Source organism: Eretmochelys imbricata, chromosome 1 (assembly GCF_965152235.1).
Source record: "Eretmochelys imbricata isolate rEreImb1 chromosome 1, rEreImb1.hap1, whole genome shotgun sequence".
Taxonomy (NCBI): domain Eukaryota; kingdom Metazoa; phylum Chordata; order Testudines; family Cheloniidae; genus Eretmochelys; species Eretmochelys imbricata.
In genome coordinates, this window is record NC_135572.1 from 103,366,345 (window position 1) to 103,387,783 (window position 21,439).

General features: G+C 44.9%; 1 protein-coding gene across 2 annotated transcripts in view; it reads right to left on the bottom strand.

Annotated features, from left to right (window-relative positions):
* Positions 1-21,439, bottom strand: part of FGF14 (fibroblast growth factor 14) — a 624,629-nt gene that overhangs the window by 557,917 nt on the left and 45,273 nt on the right. The gene's annotated exons all lie outside the window — the stretch shown is intronic.

Consider the following 21,439-nt stretch of genomic DNA (forward strand, 5'->3'; position numbering starts at 1 on the left):
GTGCACTCTTCAACAAAGAGCTTATGCTTGGACTTTGTTGGTGTTGCCTGTCTCTCTGTGGTCAGACAATGAACCGTGCCGTCTGGGGTTCGAGTCCCCAACAAATTTGGCGACCCAGATGGGACTTGTCTGACTCTCCAGCTCAGGATCAGACTCTAAAAGCAACACACCGCGCATCCTCCGGCTTCGAGGAGCCTTGCCGGTGATCTGATTCCTGCGTCGGTGATAAGGTGTGCTCTGCGAACCAGCTGAAGCCCGTAGAAATCCAGCAACGTCCACCTACCCATTGAGTAGGCTCCAGATCCAGGTCTTCGGGGTTCGAGTCCCTGGAGAGGCAAGTGATCGCTTGATAATAAGGGTTGGGGATTGTGGGTTTGAGTCCCCTTTCCACCTAGGATGGAACAATTTGGCAGTAAATGCCCGGGGCATGCCCCGTTGTCTCTAATACTCAGAGATTGAAAGGGAATCTCTGGAACCACTGGTTTAACTAAATCCAAAATGAAAAATCTGTGTCAGGTTCAATGGCCAGCCTTCACCACTCATTTGTCCCCGACTAAAGACTGGCCAGCCTGCGGAACGTTTTCCGCAGACAGGATGGATTCCTTAAGAGATATTTTGGTCGATCTTAGACCGGGACAAATGGATTATCTGTTTGTATGGTATAATTATAAGCCAAAAGAAGGACGTGTGGCCTTTGAAGCTGTTTGTATGGAAGAATCTAAATCTCCCCGGCCCTACGCCCCAGAAACTCGGACAGAAGAAGATGAGCATATCCCGATGGGAGTACCACAGAGGCGGAGCCAATGAACAAAGGGGGAGGATGGGAAGACAGGGGAGAAGAGGGGCTATGTCCAAAGAGCGGGCCCTTCTGATTCATTGGGAGAAATCATTGGAACTTTCAGGGGACCCTTTGGCTCTGGGTCCCCTGCAACTGCAAAACTCCTCCAAGCTCCTTTGTGGGCTTACCCTGTTCCACAAGTTAGCGGGCAGACTCAAATGGTGCTTACCCACGCTCCATTTACAACTGCAGATTTATTAAATTGGCAGCGTTCTATGCTGCACCTTCGGGATAACCCCGAATAGGTAGAGAGAATGTTCCGAACTATTTTCTCTATTCACCTACCAACATGGGCAGATGTAAATCAACTGATGGACACCCTCCTAACCGAGGATGAACGTCAGAAAGTCAAAGAAAAAGCTGCAGCATTTCACCAAACTCAGCAAGCTTGGGGAGCTATGCCCATCGCTGAGCCTAATTGGGATCCAAACACAGCTGGGGGAAGACAAGGATTGAGTCAATACCGACAAGCTATACTGCAGGGGCTAAGGGCAGCGGGGCAGGCTACCCCAAATTGGAGTAAGGTTACGGCATGCGTACAACTCCCTAATGAACACCCCTCCAATTTTTGTACCCGATTAACCAACGAAGTGAGGAAACATAGCAACCTAGACTTAGAATCAGACTCTGTAAAGGAAATGTTCAAGATGGCACAGTGTGCAGAGGACATTCCAAAGAGGTTTAGGGAATATCCGGATGGAATGCAAGGAAAAAGCCTACCTGAAGTAGTTAGTATCGCAACCCGAGTCTATAATGGGAGGGAAGAAAAGAGGAAAAAGGAGAAAAGGAAGGAAAAACTAAAAGATATGAAGGATCAAGTGTCGCTGTTGGCAGTGGCCATGTCGGGAGGCAGAGGAAGGGGCCGCGGGTGGAATCATGGTTCCTGGGGAGGACTCCCTGGAAGGGGAAGGGGCGGATTCGTTAGAGGACGAGGGGGGCACGGAAGTGGAGGTGGCATGGATGCGGGATGCAATGGGTGCCATTACTGTGGTGAGGAAGGACACTGGAAGCGAGAATGTCTCCATAGGCAAAAGTCTGACTATAGGCCTGAGATAGTAGGTTAATTCTCGGTAGACCATGAATGAAGGGAGGTGCCACTCCCCTGGGGCCCTGAGGTTTATGAGGCCGGAATGATACAATTTAAATGTGATGCTCGATTTCCAGTGGTCCCCTAAAAATAGGACAAGAAACTTATGAATTATTAGTGGACACGGGGGCCACACATTCAGCTATACCTAAGGGGGCGGCACCAAAGAGTGAAGTGGAAAAATATGTAATGGGAGTCACTGGAAAACCTGAACAACATTATATGTCTAACAATTGTATGGCCACTCTCGGTCCTCTTTCTTTCTGTTCAGCACTCCTTCTTATTAATGAATGGTCCGGTGAACCTACTGGGAAGGGACTTGTTATGTAAATTCCATGCCCAAATATCCTGTACTCCTGAAAGCATTTCCCTTCGCTTCCCAATGGAAAAAGTTTATCTGCTAACACAATTGGCCGGCAGCTATGGTGAAATACTTCCCCTCCGAGTCCAGAATGAGGTTAATCCTATTGTGTGGGGAGGAAAACATGATGTGGAGTTGGTGAAATCTGCCTTGCCTCTAAATCCAGTGATAAAGAGCAACAGGTCTCCACCTGCCCAGAGACAATATCCCCTTAAAATTGAGGCCATACAGGGACTTGAGCCCATTGTGCAGGATTTTAAGAACAAAGCAATTTTAGTGCCATGTGTCTCTCCTTGTAATACTCCCATTCTGGCTGTAAAAAAACCACAGCTCGGCTCTGACGGAAAACCTGTATATATAATGGTGCAGGATTTAAGACTCATCAATCAGTATGTAATCCCAGAACATCCTGTGGTGCCAAACCCGAGTACTATTTTGTCAATGGTGCCGCCTGGAGCGGAATGGTTTACATGTATGGACTTAACAAATGCTTTTTTCTCGGTACCAGTGGCCCCAGAAGAACAATACCTTTTTGCATTTACTTGGGGGGTCCCGGATACAGCGGAAAAAAGAAATAAAGGGGTTGGATCCCCGGGACAACTCACTTGGACTAGAATGCCTCAGGGTTATGTGGAAGCATCGGGGGTGTTTGCCAGGGTTTTAGCCGAAGATTTAAAGGATGTCCAGTTGCCGGCTTGTTCTACTTTGGTGACTTATGTTGATGACATTCTGATAGCTTCAAGGACTCGAGAGGATAATGAGCTGGACTCTGTTTATTTGCTCAATCAATTGGCACTCAAAGGACATAAGGTCAGTCCCACTAAGCTGCAGTGGGCTCGACAGGAGGTAAAATACCTTGGGTATACACTGGGTCCTGGAATATGTAGTTTGGATTCCAAACGGATAGAAACCGTCGTAAATATTCCATTTCCCACTACTAAGCAGGGTATGCGGGGCTTTATAGGTATGATTGGGTTTTGTCACCCTTGGATTATGTCAGCCGGGCAATGGCTGAAACCCTTGCATGACCTGACTAAAGAGGAGGCTGAGGAGCCCCTGCGTCCTAACCCTGAGCAGAGAGAAGCCTTTAAAGTATTGAAAGAATCCCTTGTTCGAGCTCCTGCATTGGGACTGCCGAACTATAGTAAGCCGTTTGACTTGTATGTACATGAGGTAAAAGGAGTAGCCTCTGGAGTACTAACGCAGTCATTTGGAAGTGCCCCTAGACCTGTGGCATATCTTTCAGGACAATTGGATCCAGTAGCTAAAGGTCACCCAGGCTGCCTCAGAAATGTGGCAGCGGCTGCATTATTGGTAGAAAGGGCTCAAGAAATTGTTTTGGGACACCCTTTAACAGTGCACACCCCTCACGCTGTTGCAAGTTTGTTAAATTCTCGGCAGCACAAACTTAACGAATCAAAGACTGTCCAGATATGAGGTGACTCTGTTAATGACCCATGGAATTACCTTGAAGAGATGTGCAAATTTAAATCCTGCTTCTTTGTTACCCCATATTGATGGTCAGGAGACCGTGCATGACTGCTTGCAAGTCCTGGATCAGGTATCCACTCCACGACCTGATCTTACTGACGTTCCCCTATCAAACCGGGAATTAGAGTTGTTTGTAGATGGATCTGCCTTTGTACGAAATGCAGTCCGACATTCTGGGTATGCAGTCACTGATGGACATACGGTATTAATAGGGAAACCACTGTCACCGGGAACAAGCGCTCAGTCAGCTGAGTTACAAGCTTTAACAGCTGCCTGTTGGTATGCTAGAGGGAAAAGAGTCAATATTTATTCGGACTCTAAGTATGCTTTCGGTGTGTGTCATGCCACCGGAGCCATCTGGAGGGAAAGAGGTTTCATTACGTCTTCAGGGGCACAAATTGCTCATGGTAAAGAGATAGCTGAACTATTGCAAGCTATTCAAGCCCCTAAAGAAATTGCAGCTATTCACTGCAGGGCTCATACCAAAAACACTGATCCTGTATCAGTAGGTAACAGCTTGGCTGATGAGGCTGCTAGAACCGCTGCCTTACAAAGTACCCAACTAGATTTACGATCACCCCTTTTAACCTGGCAACAGCAAGCCCCAGATGATGAGAAAAAGATCTGGGAGAAATAGGGAGCTAAGCCCAATTCGACAGGAATTTGGGAATGTGATGGTCGATTTGTTTTACCTAAAAGTCAACAGGGGGAAGTGATGGAACAGATCCATAAAAACACGCACTTGGGAGCAAATAAAATGGTCCAGATTATTTTAAGGCATTTTGTTTCCCCAGGACTTCATGAAGTAGCCAGAAGGATAGTAGAAAAGTGTGCTCTGTGCCAGCAATGTAATCCAAGAGGTGTAAATAAGCAAGCACCACCTGGGGGGCACAGGTGGGCTCATAGACCTATGCAACATGTACAGATTGATTTTACTGATTTACCTCCCTCTGAAGGAAAACGACATTTATTAGTCATAATAGACCAGCTCACAGGATGGGTGGAAGCCTATCCCACCGCTCGAGCGACTGCAACTACTGTATGTAAGGTATTACTTAACGAAATAATACCAAGGTTTGGCCCCCCTGAAGTAATTGACTCAGACCAAGGTACTCACTTTACCGCAAAGATTTGTAGCGAACTTACCAAGGTGGTAGGAACAAAATGGGTCTTTCACGCTCCTTGTATCCCCAGAGTTCAGGCCAGGTGGAGCGGATGAACGGAACTCTAAAAAATCTTTTGACAAAATTATGCCGGGAACTCAATATGAGATGGACTAAAGTTCTTCCTCTAGCTCTTTATACCATTCGAACAACTCCGAGTGCCAGAATTAAACTGGCACCTTATGAAATCCTGTTTGGACATGTACCCCCGACCTCCGCTCTTTTGATATCAGTTCCCACTGATACTGATATGACCAGAGCGACAGAGACTTATGTGAAAGAATTGCAGAGACATCTAGGGACATTGCAGCAATACTCTGCACACTCCCAGTCTTTACCTTTGTGGGAAGCTGTTCATTCTTTTTTTACCAGGTGATCCTGTGTGGGTAAAAGCATATAAGAAGACTCCGCTTCAACCGCAGTGGCTAGGACCCTTTGAAACTCTTCTGGTGAGCCCTACCGCTATCCGAGTGAAGGAGCTATCCACTTGGATCCATCATACCAGAATCAAGAGGAGCACCGCTAGGGAATCTGACCTGGAAAAAGGTTCCCCAGAAGCAGACGGCGTCGGACTTGGAGGGAACTGAGCACGTTCACCCCGCCGTGAACCGGATGAATCAGAAGCAGACGACATTTGTGTTCAAGACCAATGGAGAGCCACCCCTTTGGGCGATCTGAAGCTCCGACTGCAGCTGAACAAACTTGAGTGGTGTCCTATCTGGCAGGGATGGCCCCGGGTTTTAGCATGGGTTCTTGTGTTTGTAATCTGCTTGTTATTTGTTATTTTTCTTTTTTGGTGGTACGAGGAGTAGAAACTATAGAATCACATAGTTCTAACACATTTATATGCCTTGCCCATGAAATGAAAGCTCGTATGCCAGCCCTACAAAATACTTCATGCTGGGTGTGCTCATTAATGCCAGCCGATAGCCAAAAGGGTCTTCCGATGATCCCTATTCCCCTTAGTGCAATGAATATGACCTGGACCCCATCCTGGAAGGATTCTTCAGGCAATTTAAATATTACCTGGGCTGATACCGGCATCTTTTAAAGCAGGTATCTAATATTTTGGAAACAAGTTGGTCAATGGTGCCTTTTAAAAGAAGGGAAAATAGCTTTAGGTAATAGTGAATGCAAAGCTTACTTTAACGGCAGTCATTTTGGGAGTAAGAGAGGTCCTAATATCACTCTCCTGGATGGGGCAACTTCTTAGAGGTTGCGTGGCACAGTTTCACAGGTAACAAGTGCAGCTTACATCGGGAAGAACGTTTCCTGTATCAAGCTCAGAAATTGGTGGAACATTATGTTATAAATTGCACACTTGAGTATAACTTGACAACTCATACTATGTGCTTATGTTCCTCTAATGCCTCTACGACTAAATTCTCCCTCCTCCCATCTTGGACCGGATGGTACAGACGTATTAATAATACCTGGTCCAAAGTCACTCCTACCTTCTTTGGAGTATACTGGCTGTGTGGTAATAAGGCATACCTAGCCCTCCCTCCTTCATGGAGTGGCTCCAGCTATTTGGCTTGGTTAGAACCACCTGTAGTATATCGCGCACAACTTCCTAAAGGGAAAATCAGAAATGTAAGAGGGGCTGAGGAAGACATTAAGGACTCTTGTCCCCTTACTTGGCGTGCCCTAAACGATTGGACAGGTGCTTGTGCGGGATTCGTCTTCGCCTGTGGAGCCACTTGGCGCATTGGAGAAGGAGTCATGAGACTTCAAGGAGTGTTGGAGGTAATGGCAAATACTACTGCTGAGGCCTTGATAGATTTAGCAACTGAGCAAAAGAAACTAAGGCAGATGGTTCTCCAGAACCGCTTGGTGCTAGATATTTTGCTGGCCTCTCAGGGAGGAACATGTGCGTTAATCGGGCAGGATTGCTGTGTATATGTTCCAGATGTTTATAACGCCACCTGGGAAACCACCTTATACAAGTTGCAAAAGACCATGGAGGAGAGCGGGTTGACTCATGGGGTGGAGCATTTGTTCAATTGGATTCCAGATATAGGTGGCTGGCTACATAACCTGCTTAGCAGTGCTGTTGTAATTATTTGTGGTTTAATAGTTTTATATGTTATGTTAAGATGTGGCTGTTGGATGGGTACTAAGTTGTGTCCTACCAACTAGTGGATATTTCCAACTCACCACTTACAGTGGCCAGTGTGTCCCAAGAGTTCCCCAAGGCACTCTGGGGACAAAGGTGGGACTGATAAGGAAAATTTTAACATGAAGCAGTTATGCCAACCGAACCAAAGTTAGACCAATGAAGGTTGCTGGGAAAGTTCCTGCACGAGATAGGTAGGAAGAAAGAATGCTTGTTTATGGTGCAGGGAGTGAATTAAGGGGGAGACCTGCATTTCTGCGTTATCGGACCAGATGTTCTGAGAAAGAGAAGGAGACACACTGTCTCCACTCCCTGTTTCTGTTTCATGTATGTTCTTAACTCCTCATCTCCTGTGTGACAACTGGATTGATAAGAAAGTTAGGGAGGCATAACGACTTGCTAGAAGCTATATACAATAGGGGATAGGTATGCATGCATGATAAAGGACCTTTAACTGACAAAGGGGTGGGGGATTGGGCTATATCATGAATAATCTGTGACGCGACGGACCTGTCTATAAAAACCTATTAGTTTTGCCTAAGAGGTAGCTGGTTCTCTTTGGAGACGGGCTGCTCTCTATTGTTGTGTGCACTCTTCAATAAAGAGCTTATGCTTGGACTTTGCTGGTGTCGCCTGTCTCTCTGCAGTCAGACAATGAACCGTGCCGTCTGGGGTTCGAGTCCCCAACAATCTTTAGCCTTAAATGCTTGGATCTTCAGACATACAGTTTTTTAAATAAATCCTTCAAAAGACCCCCCCTCCCCATTATCTAAAATACACTGAGAGCCCAGGCTGCTGTCAGGCATAGGGGCACCAGTTTAATAATACTGCATAGAGCCCCATAAAGCCCAAGGACGGCCCTCTTGCCCACCAAAATATTAAAAAGCTTTACAATAAAAATGCTGAAAAATTCCTAACAATTAAAAAAAAAGCATGTTGCTAGATCACATTGTATTCTCATACTCAGTTAATTTCAGTACATTCCAAAATGATTCATTGGTTTCTGTTTGCACATATACAAGAAGATGTTAGGACACAACAGAATATCAAACAGGAGTTGTTTTTGAAAATGCTAATACAGTTTCTGTGCAAATTATTTCCTACAGGCAAAACTACGTCCTCTCCTCCATGGCCACAGAAAGCCCCAGAGGCTGATAACAATGTGGCCCTGCTGTAGCTGGGAATAAGGGTCAGAATTTCTGGAGCTTGTACAAACCATTCATAGCCGCTGCACATGACCATTCAATGGGATTTAAGAGGCAAGTGAAGGGTGGGACTGAGGACTCCCACACAGACACTAAGTTCCTTGTTAGCAGATCCAGTTACAGGATCAGGGACTAGGTCTTGGATGCCCCAATCAAAGACACACTGAGTTTGGTCAGTCTTGGTCAAGGGTTGCCTACATTCCAGAAGTCTTAGTTAAGGATTACCTGGGTTTACAACCATCTTGAATAACAGATAAACTGGTTTGGGTCAGTTAGGTTAAGGAAGGCTGCATTTAGCAGGCATCTGGTCAAGGAATTTACAAGCTCCACTGGCAATTGTTATTCTTCTTTTTCTTTAGGAAACAAAAAGACACAATGAAAAAATTAGCATTAATTCAACAGTAAGGTGTGAAATCTAATACTCAAAGTCAGAAAATGCAGTGAAGGTTGAACACACATTTTAAACTATAAGCACAAGAAGGATGATTTCAAAATGCTCTCTCAACTTTCACTGTACCTTTCCGAACTTCTGAGCACTTGATTTCTTATCCTTAATGATACATTAATTCTGGCTGTTTCGACTGAATGTAGCCACAGGATTTTTAATGACAGGTTTCAAAGTAGCAGCCATGTTAGTCTGTATTCGCAAAAAGAAAAGGAGTACTTGTGGCACCTTAGAGACTAACAAATTTATTTGAGCATAAGCTTTCGTGAGCTACAGCTCACTTCATCGGATGCATTCAGTGGAAAATACAGTGGGGAGATTTATATACATAGAGAACATGAAACAATGGGTGTTACCATACACACTGTAATGAGAGTGATCACTTAAGGTGAGATATTACTAGCAGGAGAGTGGCGGGGGAGGCGGGGGAGGGGGTCCTTTTGTAGTGATAATCAAGGTGGGCCATTTCCAGCAGTTGACAAGAACATCTGAGGAACAGTGGGGGGTGCGGGGTGGAATAAACATGGGGAAATAGTTTTACTTTGTGTAATGACGCATCCACTCCCAGACTCTATTCAAGCCTAAGTTAATTGTATCCAGTTTGCAAATTAATTACAATTCAGCAGTCTCTCATTGGAGTCTGTTTTTGAAGTTTTTTGTTGAAGAATTGCTCCAAGCCCTCAGACAGAGACAAACACCTACAAGATCTCTATCAAGCATTCTTACAACTACTATACCCACCTGCTGAAGTGAAGAAACAGATTGACAGAGCCAGAAGAGTACCCAGAAGTCACCTACTACAGGACAGGCCCAACAAAGAAAAGAACAGAATGCCACTAGCCACCTTCAGCCCCCAACTAAAACCTCTCCAACGCATCATCAAGGATCTACAACCTATCCTGAAGGATGACACATCACTCTCACAGATCTTGGGAGACAGGCCAGTCCTTGCTTACAGACAGCCCCCCAACCTGAAGCAAATACTCACCAGCAACCACACACCACACCACAGAACCACTAACCCAAGAACCTATCCTTGCAACAAAGCCCGTTGCCAACTGTGTCCACATATCTACTCAGGGGACACCATTATAGGGCCTAATCACATCAGCCACACTATCAGAGGCTCGTTCACCTGCACATCCACCAATGTGATATATGCCATCATGTGCCAGCAATGCCCCTCTGCCATGTACATTGGTCAAACTGGACAGTCTCTACGTAAAAGAATAAATGGACACAAATCAGATGTCAAGAATTATAACATTCATAAACCAGTCAGAGAACACTTCTATCTCTCTGGTCACTCGATTACAGACTTAAAAGTGGCAATTCTTCAACAAAAAAGCTTCAAAAACAGACTCCAATGAGAGACTGCTGAATTGGAATTAATTTGCTAACTGGATACAATTAACTTAGGCTTGAATAAAGACTGGGAGTGGATGTGTCATTACACAAAGTACAACTATTTCCCCTTGTTTATTTCCCCTCCTACTGTTCTTGTAAAGTGCTGGAAATGGCCCACCTTGGTTATCACTACAAAAGGTTCCCCCCCCACACTCTCCTGCTGGGAATATCTCACCTTAAGTGATCACTCTCGTTACAGTGTGTATGGTAACACCCATTGTTTCATGTTCTCTATGTATATAAATCTCCCCACTCTATTTTCCACTGAATGCATCCGATGAAGTGAGCTGTAGCTCATGAAAGCTTATGCTCAAATAAATTTGTTAGTCTCTAAGGTGCCACTAGTACTCCTTTTCTTTTAGGATTTTTAATAAAGTTTGTATTTTAATAAAGCAACTGGATTGTAAAGTTGTCCAGTGTAAAAAAGTTCCAAAGCAAACAACATAAGATTTCTATTTCAAATACTAGTTTCCCATGCCACTTGCCACAGTTTAAAAATTATTTGTTTTTTTCTCATGAATGAAGTGTTCCAGAGTTTCAGTGACTCAGGTGACTTATTGCAGCCATGTACTCACTTGGCCAATGACACAGATGTAGTGACAGTGAAGTTATATGGCATGTAATTTTTTCTCAGAAAATATGACATTAAAATTGTAGTAGCTGCAGTGATTTACTGGAGAAGAACAGGGACCTCAAGGCCAGAGGAAGGATCTGCCATAGGACAGTCCAAATTCAGAATTCTTAATTCCATCCATTTTGCCATTCTAGCAAATCAATTTCATATTTTCTCAGTAGTTTTTATTCTATGGCTTCTTCCATTCTTTTTGTGCTGTTCCAGTGGCACACAGTAGGAGAACCTGGTTACAAAGCATGGGGAGTTCTCAGATGACATAGCCAGTTTCTACAGTACTCTCTCCTGCAGCCCAGACTATAGAGGGCGTAACATAAATCTGTCACCTCAGGGAGGTGGCCTGAACAGAGTGTAATACATTTCAGCTCCCACCAGCTGGTTGATAGCCATTGCTAGCTGATGGAGCTTAAAGTAGCCCCTAAGAACTGGGGTGGTCAAAACACAGGCCTGAGAATCAAGGAACTGCAACCAGCTCCCTAAGGGACTGTCCTCCCTCAATGAACTCACCAGAGACTGGATGCAACAGAGAATCTGGGCCCTCAAGTCCACAAACAATCTAACAATCCTTCCCTGTTTTGCAAATTGTTACTCTATTTGGAAAAAAAAAAAAAGTTACTGTTCTAGTGTAGTTGTAGGTAAAGTAATGCCAGAGCTGGCCTTCCTCCCTCTTGCCCTCATAGATCTCAATGGTAAGAGTCAGAAGTGGCAAACACAGGCAGATGTAGACAGTCTCCAGAACATGAAATTTTTGCATGTCTGCATCCTAATGGTTGAAGAAGCAAAGTTATCTCAGCCAGGGCCGGTTTCAGCGTTTTTGCCGTCCCAAGCGGCAAAACAAAACAAAACAAAAAACCTTGCCGCCGAACACAGAGGCAGAGTGATGGTGCGGCCGCCAAACTGCCACCAGTGACCAAAGAAGAGTCGTGTCCCCGCTGCCGAATTGCCACCGAGAGTGAAACACGCTGTGACAGAGCGGCCGCCGAATTCCCGCCACTGCCAAGGGCGGATTGCCGTCCATAGCCGGACCTCCTGCTGCCCCTTTACATTTGCTGCCCCAGGCACCTGCTTGGTTCACTGGTGCCTACAGCTGGCCCTGATCTCAGCTCTCTTCTTGCATCGGAGCTACTAAAACCAGACCCCACTAAACTACTCTGGACCACGAATCAGCTTCTGCTCAACCCCAAAACCAAGCATCTCCCACTGTGCACACCTATCAGTCTACTTCTCAGAGACAATCATGCCAAGATGGCCTCTCAGGAAATCAAGAACCATGTAATGAACTAGAACCCATGACACAACGTGACTCCTTTCACTTCTCCACACAGCAGGCAGTCCAAGAAACAAACACAATACAGAAAACCAAGCCACCATCTGTGACTCGGACTCAAGCCCTTCCTAACTTAAAAGGGTCAAGAGCATCTGCAATGCTTATTAGCTGAGGGCAAATCTCTTTTGAAGAGGGAAATTTAATGCCCCACCCCACCCCCATGCACACAAACATACAGAACATGGCATAACCCAACCAGATTTTAAATAACTACTTGTCACACCTTGTCACAACTAACATCTCTAACTGCTGGAATATCCTATTCCTAATCCTCCAGCACTATCTCTTCCCCATCCTCCACAGCATTAGTGAAAGAGAGGCAAAATGCCAGCAAAATGCAGATGACACCCAGTTCTGCCTTCACATTAGACACAACAGCATAATCTCCCATCTTGGCTCAGATCAACTGGACGAAGAGCAGTTGACGGAAGTTGAATCCTGGTGACAAAGGATGATGCTGATAGGGGAAGGAAGCACTTTGACTCCTCTATACCCTCCACAGAGGGTATTTGCCCTGAGATCATCAAAACAGTTTGCAGCCCTGACATTCACCTGTACTCTTCACTGCTTCCGGACATCCAAACAAACAGTCACGGCTATATAAAAAGCATCTCTTCATCATAGGCCTGTTAGAAGACTGGATCCACTGGTGTCAGATTCAGATTTAGCCAGGGCTGGATTAAGGCATGCGGAGTCTAGGCACATGACTAGGGCCCGTTTTTACATGGGACCCAACATGAGCTCAGGCTGGTCTGGCTCAGGTACAGGTGCAGGACCCAGCCCCACATCAGCGGTGAGGAGCAGCAGCACTGGATGCCCTAGTGCCCACTCAGGTTTGGCCTCAGCTGCCCTCCGTCATGATGGGGGCAGGGGGGCTAGGGTTTCCAGGTCTTCAGTTTTCGACTGGAACGCCCCGGTGAAAAGACACCCTGGCGGCTCCAGTCAGCACCCCCAACAAGGCCGTTAAAAGTCTGGCTGGCAGTAATGCAAGGCAGGCTAGTCCCTATCTGTCCTGGCACCATGCCGCGCTGCAGGAGTGGCCTGGGGGGCGACGGGACTCCGCACACTGCCCCCGCCCTGAGCATCAGCTCCGCACTCCCACTGGCTGGGAACCACGGCCAATGGGAGTTGGGGGGCGGTGCTTCTGGGAGAGAAAAGTGCACGGAGCCTGCTGGCCCCTCCACCTGCCACTTCCGGGGCGCGGTGTGGTGCCAGGACAAGTAGGGACTAGCCTGCCTTAGCCCCGCAGTGCCGTTGACCAGGAGCTGCCCAAGGTAAGCCCCCAACCCAACCCCCTGTCCTCCCCCAACCTGGAGTCCCCTCCTGCACCCCAAACCCCTCAGCCCTAGCCCCACCCCAGAGCCTATACCCCCAGCCCAGAGCCCATACCCCCTTCTGCACTCCATCTCCCTGCCCTAGCCCAGAGCCCTCTCCCACACCCTGGCTCCACACATTTCTGGCTCCACCTGGAGCCCACAGCCCCAGTTAGAGCCTCACCTCCTCCTAAACCCCAAACCCCTGCCCCAGCCCACTGAAAATGAGTGAGGGTGGGGAGAGCTAGACACCAAGGGAGGGAGAATGTAGCTTCGCCACCGTCATCCCAGTGTTGGATGCAGAGCTGCAGGGAGCCACCTGGGAAAGTGGCAGGAGCATTTGCCTACGACCCAGTGATGGGTTAATCTGGCCCTGGACTCAGTTATAGTGAGGCACATATTTATGACAAGTTTAATTTTCTGTACCTACATGTGACACCATCAACCCTAAAAAAGCTTCAGTTCCTTCAGAAGCTGAGAGTTCCTGATGCAATACTCTGCTCTCTTTGCTGGATCCCTAAATCAAACTCAAGGTATCAGTCCTCATCTTCAAAGTCCTCTATGAGTCTGGTCATTCTTCATCATCATGTGACCTACCAAAACAGCTGTAGCAATGGAACAGTCTGTGAAATTTCAGTGTCAGTGAAATTCATGCGGGCAGGAGACAGAGCTTTCCTAGAAGAGACCAAATGACAACACATCTTGCAGCCTTCACAGCAAAATGCAAAACCCTTTTCTTTGGCTTGCCTTCTCTCAGTAACTGCACATTTAAAGAAAAAAACCCACCAAGTCTACTTCCTCTGAATGGAAATAAGAAGAGTGTGGGGGGAAAATATCTTGAGGCATACATTTGATGAGATGAGAATCATGCCGGACACAAGATAGATGGAATGTGTAAATGTACAGCAGAGCAAGGGCAGAGCTGAGCCAAACCAAGGGAGTGGTTTGGCTCCACAAACTGAACCACGAAGGCGAGTCATTTAAGCTGATTACATACAAATTCAAAAGAAATACGCAATGTGATAAATAGATTTTTAAGACTGGCAGAAAATAATGCCAGAAAAAAATTATTTTTGGCTTTGCTGATCTTCATTCATGGACACAGCAAAGTCAAGGCCAGGCACTCAGCTCAAGCCAGCCTAGCCTTCTTTGGCTTGCTTTCCCTAGGTTCCAGTAAATGTACACATCACACTTATCACATCTAGAGTCAGAACTTCAAGCAGGAAAGCAAATTATATTCTTATAGGTGTTCTACTTTTTCATAAAGTATAGTATTAGGAATGAAGCTACAGCCACAAAAATAACATTTTCTCAAAATCAAAGGCTGTTGATTAGCTTCATTTTAAACTAAAGCAATCACCACAAGCAGGCCAGCATTCCAAGTACAATCTTCAGACTGTCCTTCTCAGTTATGTCAAAGAAAAGAAAAAAAACTGCTGCTGCACAGAAAATATCTAGTTTTGTCTTGTGATCACCAAAGCTCAGTGTATGGATGGAAAATCCCTTCATTCTTCGAAAGCCGATGACAGATTAAAGATTACACACACATATACAAAACTACATTCCTGGTTTACTTGACACATTATCTCATTTCTGTGTAAAATATGAAGGAGGAAAAATACATTTTAAACAACACATGTTGGTGGTTTAGAGGCTCTTACATAAATTGTCTATTTTGCTATCATATTTGTCCAAACAGTGGTTGGCATTACCACTTTGGCATTCTACCAAACTAGCCAGCCAGCCAACGGTGGGTTTTATAGTAAAAATGTCACAAGTTGGCCTTTCAGCACACCCTGAGTATTCAGATACTTGGAGGGATTCCCATAGATAAGAGGTATTTAGAATGCAGCCCAAATCTGTTTGTTAAGAACACTTAGGACCAAATTCTGTTCTCAGTAACATCCTGGGCAACCTCACAGGAAATTAATGCTTCTGCACCTGGCTAATTGCTGGTCATTTTCTTAACAGCAAGCATTGACTCATCAACAATTTGGTGGCTGATCTTTCTTTCCAATCACTGGGGAAGAGGAAGACACATGAAGTACACCAGTCTTTAGCTTCTTTCAGAAGTAAAGGAATAAATGATAGACACAAAAGCTTGCAATTGGGAAAAGGAAAGGGGTTTGGAATTTGCATGAATAATAAATATTGATGAGAAATGCTATTTATAGTATACAGGTGTGAATAGAAAACAAAGTTGCCAGTGGCAAAGCTCAGATTTAAACAGATGGTAACAATTTCTGAAAAGGAGCAGCAGCTGCAAAGAGAAGCACAATAAAGGGAAGAGATGGGGTCCACCTGACCAAGAAGGAGAAGAGCATCTTTGCACACCTATTGACCAAGCTAGTGAGGAGGGCTTTAAACCTGGTTCAAAGGGGGCAGATGACATAAGCCAATAGGTATGCCAAAAAGGCTACCTTAACAGAGGACTAGATATTTGGGGGACAGGGGAGGAGGGACATGGGAAATTACAATAGGGTCACAGGAGCAACAACTGGGGGGAAATCTACTCAACATCTCGGATGTCTAGATACAAATGCAAGGAGTGTGGGGAATAAACATGAATAACTGGAAGTATTAGTTCTTAAGATAAATTATGACTTAATTGGCATCACCTAGATTTGTTTGGATAAATCTCATTAGTGGAATACTGGTATAGAGGAGTATAGCTTGTTCAGGATGGATAGGCAGGGTAAAATGGAGGAGGTATTGCCTTATGCATCAAAAATATATACATTTGCTCTGAGGTCCAGAAGGAGGTGAGAGGAAGATCATTTGAAAGTCCCTTGGTAAAGCAAGAAAGGGTAAACGTAGGGGTGATGTCATGGTAGAGGTCTACTACAAGAAAATATGCTATTCCTATGATACAGTGGTTCTTGTTTGTACTTTATTGACCTGTGGCAATTTCACTACTGTAAATGGCATAGTGAAGAGTATTTAAAAGCAGAGGAGTGATATGCACACAACAAAATTAATCTGTGACTTTTGCAGCATTGCATGACCTTAAAGCAATGCAGTCAAAGTAACTGCAATGCACCCTATAGCTGCTGTACCTGTCAATGAGCTATTAGAATGCCTCGACTTTGAAAAGAGAGATATCAAGAGTGTAAGCTGTGTCTCCGCCAAAGACAACAGGATAGACATGGGACACTTAATATCCGTGCAAATTTACACATCAGTTTTCAATTCTGCCTTCTGATTCTTGTTAAGACTGCTTACATCTTGCAAATGTTAGCATTTGTGTGTCCTAAATTAGACATGATAGACAAAACTTTAATCAATTACGATATATATGACAGGTTTCAGAGTAGCAGCTGTGTTAGTCTGTATTCGCAAAAAGAAAAGGAGGACTTGTGGCACCTTAGAGACTAACCAATTTATTTGAGCATAAGCTTTCGTGAGCTACAGCTCACTTCATCGGATGCATTCAGTGGAAAATACAGTGGGGAGATTTATACACATAGAGAACATGAAACCATGGGTGTTACCATACACACTGTAACGAGAGTGATCACTTAAGGTGAGCTATTACCAGCAGGAGAGCGGGGGTGGGGGGGGAGGGGAACCTTTTGTAGTGATAATCAAGGTGGGCCATTTCCAGCAGTTGACAAGAAGTCTGAGGAACAGGGGGGGTGGGAGAAATAAACATGGGGAAATAGTTTTACTTTGTGTAATGACCCATCCACTCCCAGTCTCTATTCAAGCCTAAGGTAATTGTATCCAGTTTGCAAATTAATTCCAATTCAGCAGTCTCTCGTTGGAGTCTGTTTCTGAAGTTTTTTTGTTGAAGAATTGCCACTTTTAGGTTTGTAATCGAGTGACCAAAGAGATTGAAGTGTTCTCCAACTGGGTTTTGAATGTTATAATTCTTGACGTCTGATTTGTGTCCATTTATTCTTATATAACACTCTAGCTGTGAGTTTACCTTGTATAAACAAAGCATATACAAAGCAATTTCATTCTTTCAGAGATCATGACATTTATAAATTACTCTAATAAAAAATGAGATGAGGGTAGCTAAAAGGCCTACATGGGCACATTTGATTCCAAAACGAGATCCATAACTCATAATCCGGTATTGGGCATGTGGATACCAATATAATACAATTATTTCTTAAACGACTATGGCTTTCTAATATCAACACTGACTTCTGTCATGCTTCCTCTTGTATCTTTAGTCATAGAAATTTCTCATATCAGTATCTGTAGAAGCTTTTTCCACTGAATGCATCCGATGAAGTGAGCTGTAGCTCACGAAAGCTTATGCTCAAATAAATTTGTTAGTCTCTAAGGTGCCACAAGTACTCCTTTTCTTTTTGTAGAAGCTGAGTTCACCAACAAAAAAATGATGACCCTAAGGTATTGTTCCTCCTGCTCAACCAATGAACATGGCTTCGAGCCACAACTTATTTCACAGCTGTTGTAAAATTTTATGTTTACTGTAGTGTAGCGTGAAGTCAAGAAGCTAAAGTCTTCAGAACAAAGAGAAAAACTGTCTCCTCAGTCGTATTAATAAATTATGATTGTTTATTTATATTAGAGTAGCACTCAGAGACCCAAATCAAGATCAGAGTCTCATGGCTAGAGGCATTGTACAAACATGTATGAAGACATAGTCTCTGCCCCAAGCTTACAGTTTAATTTAAGTCAAAAAACAACAAACAGAGGTGAAGAGGAGAGAGGATGAGGGTACAGCAATGGGAATATGTGGTTACATAGACTAAGTGCACATTTAAGATAAATCAACTTTTTGAACTCTATTACAATCAATCAATAATCCCTACTGGCCTATCCGTGGTCACATAGTTATTTACAATATGCATCATAGCAAAAGTGGGTGTTAAGGAAGGACTTGAAAGAGGACAGGGTAGTGTCCCATGTAGAAAGGCAGAAAGAGTGAGTGGGAGGGCAGACAAATAAGGGATTGAGGCTGACACAACTGGCAGTTCAGAGGAGACAGAGGATGAGGCAACAAGATACAAGAAAGGATAAAGCTAGAACATAAAGCTAGGCACCTTCAATGCCTTTTTACAGAAGCAGGTATTGATGCCTCTAATTGTCTCTCTCCTCCTAGACTTTGTATTTACAGTACAAAGAACCTTGCTTTTAAGGATCTCAAAGCATTTGCCAAATTTGTTACATCTCATGATATCACTGTGGAATAGGTATTATTATCCCCATTTTACAGGAAGGTTAAGAGCCCAGTCCTACAAGATGCTGAGCACCTCCTGTGAGCAAGCAGGAGCTGAGTGACTCAACACCGTGCAAGATACCCAAGATCAGACAATGAGTGAGTGACAAAGCTGGAAAGAACTCAGGCATCCTCATACCCAATCCCCTGCTCTAACCACTAGACAAACTCCATCCCTACAAAGGGCCACACTATGACTGACCTTTAGGGGGTTCATGGAAGGAGGGTGCAAAAAGCCCCCCATTTTGCCTAACCCCACTTAGTGTGGGAACTGCTCCCTCTGTGCACCTCTGTCCCTGGGACACACTTCACCTCAAAGGAGGAAAAGAGAAGGCTGGGCTACGACCCTATCCCTTCCCGTGCAACAAGGGAGCAACTTGTACACCAGGAAGATTGGGAAAGATCCCCCTCTGTCTTCCCTTTGGAATAACACAGCTCCAGTGGGCCTTAGCAGCTTGATTCTGAATGCTACACAAATGCTTCTGAACTAAGAGACTACATCGCCTCATTCACTGGCAGGCCCAGTTTCAGGGCAGAGGCGGGGTCACTGGCCGAACTAACAGAAGCTCCTGAGGCCACACCTTTGCCCTTCCACTTTAGCCAGCAACATGTTTTCAGCTGTTGCTTTGTCAAAAATCGTTGTCTACAATGAAATGCCAGTGGCTCCTCCTGCTGAGGAGAATAAAACACATGGAGCCTGGGGGCAGAGAAGGGAGACTGCTAATCTCTCCAGCCTAAGGGTACAGGGAACTGTGACAGCAGAAACCTTGGGACCGCAGAGCAAGGAAGCCAGCACCCTTTCCTCCTCCCCTGTCTTTCAAAATATTCCTGTTTCAACAAAGAAAACCCCTATCTCCAGTAAACCTGAGGACACATGACAGACCCAGGGGCCACTAGACTTAGCTAAATCTAAACTGGTTTATTTCCATCATATATAGTCCAAAAAAACCTTGGAGGATTTTATTCTGATTCATACAACACACTTAGCATGTTAGTAGCACCTCTTAAACATCCTTTTTAGCTACTGACACAAAAGGGAATATAAAAAACGTTAATTTAATATAATAAAATTAAGGTTTTGATTGTAACCCACCAAAGCGGGTAAATTTAATATCAAAATTCTACCTACCTATTCCTTATATATACTCCCATAGTATCCGAGTGCCTCACAAATATACATTTATGCTTATAACACCCCTGTGAGGATGGGAATATGAACAAGAGGCTGCTCGGCAGCTCTCCAACACGAGTTTCTACAAGCCATTACCCTATGATCCCACTGAGAGTTACCAAAAGCAACTACAGCATTTGCTCAAGAAACTTCCTGAAAAAGCACAAGATCAAATCCGCACAGACACACCCCTGGAACCCCGACCTGGGATATTCTATCTACTACCCAAGATCCATAAACCTGGAAATCCTGGGCGCCCCATCATCTCAGGCATTGGCACACTGACAGCAGGATTGTCTGGCTATGTAGACTCCCTCCTCAGGCCCTACGCTACCAGCACTCCCAGCTACCTTCGAGACACCACTGACTTCCTGAGGAAACTTCAATCCATCGGTGATCTTCCTGATAACACCATCCTGGCCACTATGGATGTAGAAGCCCTCTACACCAACATTCCACACAAAGATGGATTACAAGCCATCAGGAACACTATCCCCGATAATGTCACGGCTAACCTGGTGACTGAACTTTGTGACTTTGTCCTTACCCATAACTGTTTTACATTTGGGGACAATGTATACCTTCAGATCAGCGGCACTGCTATGGGTACCTGCATGGCCCCACAGTATGCCAACATTTTTATGGCTGATTTAGAACAACGCTTCCTCAGCTCTCGTCCCCTAACGCCCCTACTCTACTTGCGCTATATTGATGACATCTTCATCATCTGGACCCATGGAAAAGAAGCCCTTGAGGAATTCCACCATGATTTCAACAATTTCCATCCCACCACCAACCTCAGCCTGGTCCAGTCCACACAAGAGATCCACTTCCTGGACACTACAATGCTAATAAACAATGGTCACATAAACACCACCCTATACTGGAAACCTACTGACCGCTATTCCTACCTGCATGCCTCCAGCTTTCACCCTGACCACACCACACGATCCATCGTCTACAGCCAAGCTCTGCGATACAACCACATTTGCTCCAACCCCTCAGACAGAGACAAACACCTACAAGATCTCTGTCAAGCTTTCTTACAACTACAATACCCACCTGCGGAAGTAAAGAAACAGATTGATAGAGCCAGAAGAGTTCCAAGAAGTTACCTACTACAGGACAGGCCTAACAAAGAAAATAACAGAACGCCACTAGCCGTCATCTTCAGCCCCCAACTAAAACCCCTCCAACGCATTATTAAGGATCTACAACCTATCCTAAAGGATGACCCAACACTCTCACAAATCTTGGGAGACAGGCCAGTCCTTGCCTACAGACAGCCCCGCAACCTGAAGCAAATATTCACCAACAACCACATACCACGCAACAGAACCACTAACCCAGGAACTTATCCTTGCAACAAAGCCCGTTGCCAACTGTGCCCACATATCTATTCAGGGGACACCATCACAGGGCCTAATAACATCAGCCACACTATCAGAGGCTCGTTCACCTGCACATCCACCAATGTGATATATGCCATCATGTGCCAGCAATGCCCCTCTGCCATGTACATTGGTCAAACTGGACAGTCTCTACGTAAAAGAATAAATGGACACAAATCAGATGTCAAGAATTATAACATTCATAAACCAGTCGGAGAACACTTCAATCTCTCTGGTCACGCAATCACAGACATGAAGGTCGCTATCTTAAAACAAAAAAACTTCAAATCCAGACTCCA